Source organism: Ursus maritimus, unplaced genomic scaffold (assembly GCF_017311325.1).
Source record: "Ursus maritimus isolate PB19 unplaced genomic scaffold, ASM1731132v1 scaffold_16, whole genome shotgun sequence".
In the NCBI taxonomy this organism is placed as follows: Eukaryota; Metazoa; Chordata; class Mammalia; order Carnivora; family Ursidae; genus Ursus; species Ursus maritimus.
The window spans coordinates 23,164,703-23,177,306 of NW_024424008.1; positions in this window are offsets into that span (position 1 = coordinate 23,164,703).

A 12,604-nucleotide genomic window follows, 5' to 3' on the forward strand; every position below is an offset into this window, starting at 1 on the left:
CGTTTATTCATGGTTCACGATATTAAATCGATGTTGCCTTCCTACAACACAGACTTGGTTCTCACAGCTGCTAAGCTAGAACCTCTCCTGATGCGTTCACTAACACTCTGCAAGTTCGTCTGTGTTCATTTTAGAAGATGTGAGTTGGGATGATCTTTTCCAAAGGGTGTTCTTAAGTGATCCTATGCACCTTCCTTGTGTTTTCATGCACACTTTTGAAAAATACCTCCATCTTCATGAAGGTAGATGGGATTTGGAAGGTTTTCTCTAATGTGCTCTTTCTTAGTGTTCAGCGAAGGACACTTCTCTTACTGTTCATCACACATAACTGAGAAAGCTTCTCTCTCCGTGCATCAGGCTGCTTGAAGTGGCATTCTCTATCCAGATGCTCGGTGCTCAGGGTTTAGGAAACCGCACTGAGTCACATGTTCCCTCACCCTTGAGCCAATGCTTCCAGGTTCATGAGAGAAAATGTGGTTTTCCGATGGTTTCCACGGAATTCGTTCCAAAGGTTAAGTGTACAATCATTTCTTTATGCTGAGAAATACACTTATCTGAACGCTTCCCACTACACGTTAGAAGACATCCCTCGAAGGATGGATTCGGTAAGATCCTCTCTCGAAGCAAAGTCTCAGCCACTTTCCTTCTGCTTTCAACCCAACGTGGCAAATATTTATGTCTACGTGGCAGAAGCTCTGGGTTGTAAGATGCTATCGATCCAGTGTTCTCAACTCCTAAGTTTATGGCACTTTCCTTAAGGTTCCACACACAGGGAAGAAATCCCTGGTTGATTCATTCGTCAGGAGGTGGGTTCGGTGTTGTAGTCTATCTACACAGATTTGGGTCTCAGAATTAACTGGACGGCACTTTGCGTGCTCTCGCATATCTTGCTAAGGCTTCCATCTTCATGACAGGAGTTGTGAATTGAGACATCATGCCAGTACAGGGTTCTTCTACAGAGTTAAGCAAAGCAGTTTAATTCGATATTTTCATGCACACTTTTGCACATGCTTCCATTTTCATGGCAGAAATCTGTAAGATGCAAGGTGTTTTCTCTACGGTGTGCTCTCTTGACTTCAGTCTGTGGCACTTTCCTTATATTTCCTTACACCCCTGTGCAAACGGTTACGTATTCACGTCTGAAGACGTGAGAGGGAAGATGGCTTCGACACAGTATTCTTTCTCAAAGAGTGCTTAACTACCCTTTCCTTACAAAGCTCCATCTTCACGACAGGAGTGATGAGTTGAGACATGGTGGCTGCACAGTGTTCTTCTACCACGTTAAGCAGAGTGCTTTATGTTGATGTTTTTGTACACTTTTGCACATGCTTCCGTTCTCATGACTGAAGATTGTGGGATGCAAGATGCTTTCTGTACGGCGTTCTTTCATAGATTTCAGTCTGTGGCACTTTCCTTATATTTCCTTACACCCCTGTGCAAAAGGTTTCATCTTCACATCCGAAGATGTGAGATGGAAGATGGCTTCGATACAGTGATCTTTCTCAAAGATCGGTTAACGGCCCTTTCCTTACCCTTAAATTCACACTCTGAAACAAGCTTCCATCATCGTGACAGACGGGAGGTAGAAGACACTTTGCATTCCCTCTCCTTACTGAGGGTTACGTCTATGGCATTTTCCTGAAGTTTCAACACACGTTTTGGGAAATGCGTGCGTATTCATGGGTAAGGACGTTAGATCGTTGTTGCCTTCCTACAACACAGACTTGGTTCTCAATGCTACTTAGCTAGAACCTCTCCTGATGCGTTCACTCACACTTCTGCAAGTACTTCCATCTTCATTACAGAAGATGTGAGTTGGAAGATCTTCTACAAAGGGTGTTCTTATGTGAGCATACAGCACGTGCCTTGTGTTTTAATACAAACTTTTGGAAAATACATCCATCTTCATGAAGGTAGATGGAAGTTGGAAGGTTGTCTCTAGATGATGCTCTTTCTTAGTGTTCAGTGCAGGGCACTTCTCTTACAGTTCAACACAGATATTTGACAAAACTTCTCTCTCCATGCATCAGGATGCTTGAAGTGGCATTCTCTATACATAGGCTCAGTGCTCAGGTTCGGGGGCTCAGAGTGTCCTGCCCGTTCTCACACCCTGAATGACTAGTGGCACCTCTAGTGGCCCGGTTGGCGTTGGGGTGGCAGAGTGAGTTGAGCGCTAAGGCTGGGGCATCCCTAATCGCTGGCATTGCGGCACCAGGCCCCTTTGGAATGTCCCCTCGGGGGCTGACCTAGGGTTAGTGTTAGTCCCCAGGAGGCCGGGAATCCCAATCTGCTGCGTGTGCGACGAGATGAGGGGCGTGCCGAGTTGAGGGCGCTGGCGATTGGGAGCGTGGGCCCAAGCGTTTTGGGATTTGGGGGCTTCAAAAGTCTCTGGGGGCTCAGAGGGCCCTGCCCATTCTCCCGCCATGAATGACTGGCGGCACCCCAGGTGGTCCGGGTGGCGGCATCGCTGCTGCCTGAGTCTGGTGCTGGGGCTCCGGGATCCCCAATCCATGGTTGGCGGTGCCGGGCCCCTTTGGAGGAGCACCTCGGTGGCTGACCTAGGGTTAGGGTTAGCCCCCAGGAGGATGGCAGTCCCGATCCGCCAGCTGTGCGGCAAGCCGAGTGGCGGGATGAGGTGAGGTGTTGGCGAGTGGGAGTGTGGGCCCAAGCGTTTTTGGATTTGGGGGCTTCAAAGTTCGCCGTGGTCTCGGAGGGCCCTGCCCGTTCTCCCACCCTGAAGGACCAGCGATGCCCCTAGCGGCCCAGGTGGCGGCTTGTTGGCAGGGTGAGTCCGGCGCTGGTGCTCGGGCTCACCAATCCCCGGCATTGCGGCGCCAGGCCCTTTGGGATGGACCACTCTGGGACCAACCTAGGGTTAGTGTTAGCTCCTAGAGGCAGGCCGGCCCGATCCGCCCAGTAGGTGGCGAGTGGAGTGGGGGGCCGAGGTGAGGGAGCTGGGGATCAGGACCGTGGGCCCAAGTGTTTTGGCGTTTGGGGCCTTCAAAGGTGGCCGGGTACTCAGAGGTCCCTGCCCATTCTCCCGCCCTGAATGACCGGCGGCACCCCTAGCATCGTGGGTGGTGGCGGGGCAGAAGTTTGATTCCATCGCTGGGGCTCGGGTCCCCAATCCCTGGCGTTGCGGCGCCAGGCCCTTCATAGGGACCCCTTGGAGGCCGACCTAGGTTTAGGGTTATCCCCAGGAGGCTGGCAGGCCCGATCCGCCAGCTGGGCGGCGAGTGGAGGGGTGGGCCGAGGTGAGTGCGCTGGTGAGGGGAAGCATGGGCCCAATTATTTTGGCTCGGGGGGCCGTGCACGTTCTCTCGCCCTGAATGACCAGCGGCGCCCCTAGTGGACCTTCTGGTGGCAGGGCGGCTGCGTGAGTCTGGCACTGGGGCTCGGGTGTCCCCAATACCCGGTGTTACGGCGCCGGTCCCCTAGCGGAGCGGGTGGAGGCAGGGCATCAGGGAGGGTCCGGCGCTGGAGCTCCGGGTCCCCAGTCGCTGGCGTTCTGTACAAGGCCCTTTGGGATGGGCCTCTCGGGGGCCAACCAACGGTTAGGTTTGGCACCCAGGATTCCGCAGGCCCTATCCGCCGGCTGTGCGGCGAACGGAGGGGCAGGCCAAGGTGAGGGCACTGGCGAGCAGGAGCGTGGGCCCAAGCGTTTTGGAACGGGGACCTTCTAAAATCACCAAGGGCTCCCAGGGTCTTGACTGTTCTCCCTCCCTGAATGACCGGTAGCGCCCCTACTGGCCCGGGTGGCGGCGGGGGGGCACGGTGAGTCCAGCACTGGGGCTCGGGGGTCCCCAATTGACAGCGTTGCAGCGCCAGGCCCCTTGCAAGGGGCCCTTCTGGTTAGGGTTAAGGCTAGCCCCAGGAGGCCAGAAGCCCTGATCCGCCAGCTGTGCGGAGAGCAGCAGGGCAGTCTGAGGTGAGGGCACTGGCGAGGGGGAGCGTGGGCCCAAGCGTTTTGCCTCGGGGGGCCTTCGAATGTCGCTGGAGGCTCGGGAGGCGCCTGCGCGTTCTTCCTTTCTGGGTGACCAGGGGTGCCCCTAGGGGCCCAATTTGCGACGGGGCTGCAGTTAGAAGTCGGCAACGGCGGTTGAGGACCATCCAGCCTTTTGGCACAGGCCCCTTAGGAACTTGGCCCCTCGGGGGCGGCCGGCCACAAGACAAGGTGGAAGCCTCAGGAAGAGCGGCAGAGCGGATCCGCAGGCTGGCGGAGAGCGGAGGGGCAGGTCGAGGTGAGGGCGCTGGTGACGGGGAGCGTGTGCCCGCGCTTGGCGTGGGAGGCCTTTGAAGATTGCTGAATGCTGGGAGGGTCCTGCCCGTTCTCCCGCCCTGAATGACCGGCCACAGCACAGCCGGGTGGTGGTGGGGCAGCAGGTGAGTCCAGGGATGGGCCTCGGGGGTCCCCAATCCCTGGTGTTGCAGCGCCAGGCCCCTTGGGTGGGACGCCAGCAGGCCCTATCACCGGTGTGCGGCGGCGCCGAGGTGAGTGCGCTGGCAGAGCTGGAGCGTGGGCCCAAGCGTTTTTGGCGCGAGGACTCGAAGTCGCCGGGGCTTGGAGGCCTGGCGGTTCTCCGCCTCTGAAAGACCTGCAGGCCGGGAGGCCCGGGTGGCGGCGGGCGGAGACTTTGAGTCCGGCGTGGGCCTCGGGGTCCCCAATCCCAGCGTTGCGGCGCACGGCTGCTGGGAGGGGCCCCTCAAGGGCCGACCTAGGGGTGAGGCTGCAGAAGGCCGGCAAGCCCGATCCGCCAGCTGTGCGGTGAGCCGAGGGGCGGGCCAAGGTAAGGGCGCTGGTAGCTTGGGCGTGGCCCAGCGTTTTGGCGCGGGAGGCCTTCGGGTTCCGGGGTTGGGAGGGCCCTGCCTGTTCTCCCGCCCTCAATGACCGGCAGTGACCCTAGCGGCACGGTTGGCGGCGGGGCGGGAAGGCGAGTCCGGCGCTGGGGCTCGGGGGTCCCCAATCCCCGGCTTTGCTGTGCCAGGCCCCTTGGGGCCCTTCGGGAACGAGATAGGGTTGGTTTAGCCCCAGGAGGCCGGCAGGACCGATCCGTCGGCCATGCGTGCCAGCGGAGGGGCGGGCAGGTGAGAGCGCTGGCGAGCGGGCGTGGGCCCAAGCGTTTTGTCGTGGGGTCCTTCATGGTCGCCGGGCTTGGAGGGCCCTGCCCGTTGTCCTGCCCTGAATGACGGCGGCGCCCTAGCGACCCGGTGGCGGGGCAGCAGTGAGTCCGGCGCCTGGGCTCTGTGTCCCCAATCCCTGGCTTTCCTGCGCCAGTCACCTTGGGAGGGGCCCCTTGGGGGCCGACGTCGGGTTAGGGTTAGCCCCAGGAGCCGGCAGGCCCGATCCGGGGTTGTGCGGCGCAGGGTTCAGGCCGAGTGAGGGAGCTGGGGAGACGTGGGCCCAAGCGTTTTGGCGTGGAGGCCTTTGAAGATCGCTGGAGGGCCGGGAGGGTCCTGCCCATTCTCCCGCCCTGAATGACCGGCCACAGCACTTGCGGCCGGGTGGTGGAGGGGCAGCAGGTGAGTCAGGATGGGGCTCGGGGGTCCCCAATCCCTGGTGTTGCGCCAGGCCCCTTGGGAGGGAGGCTTGTGGTCCCTATCCGCGGTGCGGCGAGCCGAGGTGAGGTGCCCGGCGAGAGCTGACGTGGGCAAGGTTTTGGCGCGGACCTCGAAATCGCCGGGGCTTGAGGGCCTGCCCGTGCGTTCTCCGCCCTGAATGCAACCTGCGAGCCCGTGGCGCGGTGGCGGCGGGCGGGACTTTGAGTCCGCGCGTGGGCCTCGGGGTCCCCAGTCCCCAGCGTTGCGGCGCCAGGCTCCTTGGGAGGGCCTTGGGGGCCGACGTCGGTTAGGGTTAGCCCCAGGAGGCGGCAGGCCCGATCCGCAGGTTGGCGAGCGCAGGGTCGGGCCAAGGTGAGGGAGCTGGGGAGGGGGAGCGTGGGCCCAAGCGTTTTGGCGCAGGGGCCCCTTCGAATGTTGCCGGGGCTCAGGGCCCTCTGTTCTCCCGTCTTGAACGACCGGCTGCGCTCCTAGCGGCCCGGTGGCGCGGGCGGCAGGGTGAGTCTGGCGCTGGGGCTCGGGGTCCCCAATCCCGCGTTTGGCGCCAGGACCCTTGGGAGGGGCCCTCGGGGCCCACCTAGGTGAGGGTTAGCCCCAGGAGGCCGGCAGGCCGATCCGCCCGTTGTTTGGCGAGCGGAGGGGAAGGCCGAGTGAGGGCGCTGGCGAGGGGAGCGTGGCCCAAGCGTTTTGCCTCGGGGCCTCGAATTCGCTGGAGGCTCGGAGAGCCCTGCGCGTCTCCCGCCCTGAATGACCGAGTCGCCCTAGAGGCCCAGTGGGCGGCGGTGCCGCAGGAGAGTGCGTCGGCGGCGTTCGGGACCCAATCCCGGCCTTTGCACCAGGCCCCTGGGAGCGGCCCTCGGGGGCCGACCAGAGTAGGTTAGGCCTCAGGAGGCCGGCAGGCCGATCCGCAGGCTGTGCGGAGAGCGGAGGGCAGGTCGAGGTGAGGGCGCTGGTGAGCGGGAGCGTGTGCCCAAGCGTTTTGGCGTGGGAGGCCTTTGAAGATTGCTGAATGCTGGGAGGGTCCTGCCCGTTCTCCCGCCCTGAATGACCGGCCACAGCACTTGCAGCCCGGTGGTGGTGGGGCAGCAGGTGAGTCCAGGGATGGGCCTCGGGGTCCCCAATCCCTGGTGTTGCAGCGCCAGGCCCCTTGGGAGGGACGCTTGCAGGCCCTATCCGCCGGGTGTGCGGCGAGCCGAGGTGAGTGCGCTGGCGAGCTGGAGCGTGGGCCCAAGCGTTTTGGCGCGGGGGACCTTCGAAATGCGCCGGGGCTTGGAGGGCCCTGGCGGTTCTCCCGCCCTGAAAGACCTGCGGAGCCCGGAGCGGCCCGGGTGGCGGCGGGGCGGGACTTTGAGTCCGGCGCTGGGCCTCGGGGGTCCCCAATCCCCAGCGTTGCGGCGCCAGGCTGCTTGGGAGGGGCCCCTCAAGGGCCGACCTAGGGTTAGGGTTAGCCCCCAGAAGGCCGGCAAGCCCGATCCGCCAGCTGTGCGGTGACGAGGCGGGCATAAGGGCGCTGGTTAGCGGAGCGTAGCCCACGTTTTAGCGACGCCGAAGGTTCCGGGTTGGGAGGGCCCTGCCTGTTCTCCCGCCCTCAATGACCGGCAGTGACCCTAGCGGCACGGTTGGCGGCGGGGCGGGGCGAGTCGCGCTGGGGCTCGGGGGTCCCCAATCCCCGGCTTTGCTGTGCCAGGCCCCTTGGGGGGGCCCTTCGGGAACGAGATAGGGTTAGGTTTGCCCCCAGGAGGCCGGCAGGACCGATCCGTCGGCTGTGCGGCCAGCGGAGGGGCGGGCCGAGGTGAGAGCGCTGGCGAGCGGGAGCGTGGGCCCAAGCGTTTTGTCGTGGGTTCCCGTGGTCGCCGGGGCTTGGAGGGCCCTGCCCGTTGTCCTGCCCTGAATGACCGGCGCGCCCTAGCGACCCGGGTGGCGGCAGGGCAGCAGGGTGAGTCCGCGCCTGGGCTCTGTGTCCCCAATCCCTGCTTTCCTGCGCCAGTCACCTGGGAGGGGCCCCTTGGGGCCGACGTCGGGTTAGGGTAGCCCAGGAGGCCGCAGGCCCGATCCGCGTTGTGCGGCGAGCGCAGGTTCAGGCCGAGTGAGGAGCTGGGGAGGGAGCGTGGGCCCAAGCGTTTTGGCGTGGGAGGCCTTTGAAGATCGCTGAGGGCCGGGAGGGTCCTGCCCATTCTCCCGCCCTGAATGACCGGCCACAGCACTTGCGGCCCGGGTGGTGGAGGGGCAGCAGGTGAGTCCAGGGATGGGGCTCGGGGGTTCCCAATCCCTGGTGTTGCGGCGCCAGGCCGGGAGGAGGCTTAGGGTCCTATCCGGTTGTGCGCGGCGAGCCGAGGAGTGAGTGCGCCGCGAGCTAGAGCGTGGGCCCAAGGGTTTTGGCGCGGGGGACCTTCGAAAGTCGCCGGGGACTTGGAGGGCCCTGCCCGTTCGTTCTCCCGCCCTGAATGACCTGCGGCGTGAGCTGGCGGCCCGGGTGGCGGGGGCGGGACTTTGAGTCCGGCGCTGGCTCGGGGTCCCCAGTCCCCAGCGTTGCGGCGCCAGGCACTGGGAGGGGCCCCTTGGGGAGCGAGCGTCGGTTAGGGTTAGCCAGGAGCCGGCAGGCCCGATCCGCAGTTGTCCCGACGGCGCGTCGGCAAGGTAGACTGGGAGGGAGCGTGGCCCAACGTTTTGGCACGAGGGCCGAATGTCCGGGGGCTCATAGGGCCCTGCCTGTTCTCCCGTCTGCCAGCGCCGGCTGCGCTCCTAGCGGCCCCGGGTGGCGCGGGGCGGCAGGGTGAGTCTCCGCTGGGGCTCGGGGTCCCCAATCCCGGCGTTGTGGCGCCAGGACCCTTGGGAGGGCCCTCGGGGCCACCTAGGGTGAGGGTTGGCAGGAGGGCCGGCAGGCCCGATCCGCCCGTTGTTTGGCGAGCGGAGGGAAGGCCGAGTGAGGGCGCTGCGAGGAGCGTGGGCCCAAGCGTTTTGCCTCGGGGGCCCGAATTCGCTGGAGGCTCGGAGTCCGCCCTGGCCTGACCGAGTCGCCCCTAGAGGCCCAGTGGGCGCGGTGCCCAGGGAGAGTCCGGCGCGGCGGTTCGGGGCAATCCCGGCCTTTTGGCACCAGGCCCCTGGAGCGGCCTCGGGCCGGCCACAGGATAGGTTAGGCCTCAGGAGGCCGGCAGGCCTGATCCGCAGCTTGCGGAGAGCGGAGGGGCGGAGTCGAGTGAGGCGCTGGTGAGCGGGAGCGTGTGCCCAAGCGTTTTGGCGTGGGAGGCCTTTGAAGATGCTGAATGCTGGGAGGGTCCTGCCCGTTCTCCCGCCCTGAATGACCGGCCACAGCACTTGCAGCCCGGGTGGTGGTGGCGAGGTGAGTCAGGGATGGGCCTCGGGGTCCCCAATCCCTGGTGTTGCAGCGCCAGGCCCCTTGGGAGGGACGCTTGCAGCCCTATCCGCCGGAGTGTCTGCGGCGAGCCGAGTGAGTGCGCTGGCGAGCTGGGCGTGGCCAAGCGTTTTGGGGACCCGAAAGTCGCCGGGGGCTGGAGGCCCTGGCGTCTCCCCCTGAAAAGACCTGCAGGGAGCCCGAGGCCCGGGGCGGCGGGGCGGAGACTTTGGTCGCGCTGGGCCTCGGGGATCCCCAGCGGGCCGCGCCCAGGCTGCGGGAGGGGCCTCAAGGGCCGCCTAGGTTAGGGTTAGCCCCCAGAAGGCCGGCAAGCCCGATCCGCCAGCTGTCGCGTGAGCCGAGGGGCGGGCAAAGGTGGGGCGCTGGTTCGAGGCGTAGGCCCGCGTTTTGCGCGGGAGGCGCCGAAGGTTCGGGGTCTGGGAGGGCCCTGCCTGTTCTCCGCCCTCAATGACCGGCAGTGACCCTAGCGGCCGCGGTTGGCGGCGGGCGAAGCGAGTCCGGCGCTGGGGCTCGGGGGTCCCCAATCCCGGCTTTGCTGTGCCAGGCCCGGGGGCCCTTCGGGAACGAGATAGGGTTAGGTTTAGCCCCCAGGAGGCCGGCAGGACCGATCCGTCGGCTGTGCGGCCAGCGGAGGGGCGGCGAGGTGAAGCATGGCGAGCGGGAGCGTGGCCTGGCGTTTTGTCGTGGGTCCTCGATGGTCGCCGGGGCTGGAGCCTACGGTGCTCCTGCCCTGAATGCACGCGGCGGCGCCCTAGCGACCGGGTGGCGGCAGGGCAGCAGGGTGAGGTCCGGCGCCTGGGCTCTGTGTCCCCAATCCCTGGCTTTCCTGCCCAGTCACCTTAGGGGGCCCGCAGGGCCGGCGTCGGGTAGGTGCTAGGAGAGGCGGCAGGATCCGCAGGGTTGTCGGCGCGCAGGATTCGAGGCGAGGTGAGGGAGCTGGGGAGGGGGAGCGTGGGCCCAAGCGTTTTGGCGTGGGAGGCCTTTGAAGATCGCTGAGGGCCGGGAGGGTCCTGCCCATTCTCCCGCCCTGAATGACCGGCCACAGCACTTGCGGCCCGGGTGGTGGAGGGGCAGCGAGGGAGTCCAGGGATGGGCTCGGGGGTCCCAATCCCTGGTGTTGCGCGCCAGGCCCCTTGGGCTTGATGAGGTCCTATCCGCCGGTTGTGCGGCGAGCCGAGGTGAGTGCGCCGGCGAGCTAGAGCGTGGGCCCAAGGGTTTTGGCGGGGACCTTCGAAAGGTCGCCGGGACTTGAGGGCCCTGCCGCTCGTTCTCCGCCTGAATGCCTGCGAGCCCGTGGCGGCCCGGGTGGCGGCGGGGCGGGACTTTGAGTCCGGCGCTGGGCCTCGGGGGTCCCCAGTCCCCGGCTTGCGGCGCGTCCCTTGGAGGGCCCCTCGGGGCCGACGCTCGGGTTAGGTTAGCCCCAGGAGGCGCAGGCCCGATCCGCAGGTTGTGCGGCGAGCAGGGTCGGAGCCAAGGTGAGGGAGCTGGGGAGGGGAGCAGCGTGGGCCAAGGCGTTGCGCAGGGGGCCTTCGAACTGTTGCCGGGGCTCATAGGGCCCTGCCTGTTCTCCGTCTTGAACGACCGGCTGCGCTCCTACGCGGCCCCGGGTGGCGGCGGACGGCAGGGTGAGTCTGGCGCTGGGGCTCGGGGTCCCCAATCCCCGGCGTTGGCGGCGCCAGGACCTGGGAGGGGCCCTCTCGGGGGCCACCTAGGTGAGGGTTGGCCCCAGGAGGCCGGCAGGCCCGATCCGCCCGTTGTTTGGCGAGCGGAGGGGAAGGCCGAGGTGAGGGCGCTGGCGAGGGGGAGCGTGGGCCCAAGCGTTTGCCTCGGGGCCTTCGAATGTCGCTGGAGGCTCGGAGAGCTCCTGCGCGTTCTCCCGCCCTGAATGACCGGAGTCGCCCCTAGAGGCCCAGTGGCGCGGCGGTGCCGCAGGGAGAGTCCGGGCGGCGGTTCGGGGGACCCAATCCGGCCTTTTGGCACCAGGCTCCCTTGGGGCGGACCGGGCCGACCTAGGATAGGGTTAGGCCTCAGGAGGCCGGCAGGCCTGATCCGCAGGCTGTGCGGAGAGCGGAGGGGCAGGTCGAGGTGGCGCTGGTGAGCGGAGCGTGTGCCCCGTTGCAGCGTGGGAGGCCTTTGAAGATTGCTGAATGCTGGAGGGTCCTGCCCGTTCTCCCGCCCTGAATGACCGGCCACAGTTGCAGCCCGTGGTGGTGGGGCAGCAGGTGAGTCCAGGGATGGGCCTCGGGGTCAATCCCTGGTGTTGCAGCGCCAGGCCCCTTGGGAGGGACGCTTGCAGAGCCCTATCCGCCGGGTGTGCGGCGAGCCGAGGTGAGTGCGCTGGCGAGCTGGGCGTGGCCCAAGCGCGTTTTGGCGGGACCTTCGAAGTCGCCGGGGCTTGAGGGCCCTGGCGGTTCTCCGCCCTGAAAGACCTGCGGAGCCGGAGCGGCCCGGGTGGCGGCGGGGCGGGACTTGAGTCCGCGCTGGCCTCGGGGGTCCCCAATCCCCAGCGTTGCGGCGCCAGGCTTGGGAGGGGCCCCTCAAGGCCGACCAGGAGTTAGGGTTAGCCCCAGAAGGCCGCAGAGCCCGATCCGCCAGCTGTGCGGTGAGCCGAGGGCGGGCAAGGAAGGCGCTGGTTAGCGGGAGCGTAGGCCCAAGCGTTTTGGCGCGGAGCCTTCGAGGTTGCCGGGTCTGGGAGGGCCCTGCCTGTTCTCCCGCCCTCAATGACCGGGCGTGACCCTAGCGGCACGGTTGGCGCGGGCGGGAAGCGAGCGGCGCGGGGCTCGGGGTCCCAATCCCCGGCTTGCTGTGCCAGGCCCGGGGGCGCCCTTCGGGAACGAGATAGGGTTAGGTTTAGCCCCCAGAGGCCGGCAGGACCGATCCGTCGGCTGTGCGGCCAGCGGAGGGCGGGCGAGGTGAGAGCGCTGGCGAGCGGGAGGCGGGGCCCAAGCCTTTTGTCGTGGTCCTTCGATGGTCACCGGGCTTGAGGGCTCCTGCCGGTCTTCTCTGCCCTGAATGACCGGCGGCGCCTAGCGACCGGGTGGCGGCAGGGCAGCAGGGTGAGTCCGGCGCCTGGCTCTGTGTCCCCAATCCTGGCTTCTGCGCCAGTCACCTTGGGAGGGCCCTGGGGGCCGCGTCGGAGTTAGGGTTAGCCCGAGGCCGGCAGGCGCCGCAGGGAGTTATCGCGTGGCCACGCAGGTTCAGGCCGAGGTGAGGAGCTGGGAGGAGCGTGGCCAAGCGTTTTGCGGGAGGCCTTTGAAGATCGCTGAGGGCCGGGAGGGTCCTGCCCATTCTCCCGCCTGAATGACCGGACACAGCACTTGCGGCCCGGGTGGTGAGGCAGCAGGTGAGTCCAGGATGGGGCTCGGGTCCCCAATCCTCTGGTGTTGCGTCGCCAGGCCCCCTGAGGGAGGCTTGTAGCCACATGTCCTACTCCGCTGGTTGTGCGCTGAGCCGAGGTGGTGCGCCGCGGCACGCTGTAAAGCGTGAGCCCAAGGGTTTTGGCAGGGGACCGCAAATGCTCGGGGACTTGGAGGCCCCTGCCAGCTCTCCTAGACTCCACCCTGGTGACACCGCGGAGTCGCGGCAGTCTGCGTGGTCGGCGGCGGGACTTGAGTCCGGGCGTTGGCCTCGGGGAGTCCCCCCAGTCCCCAGCGTTCAACGGCGCCAGGCTCTGGG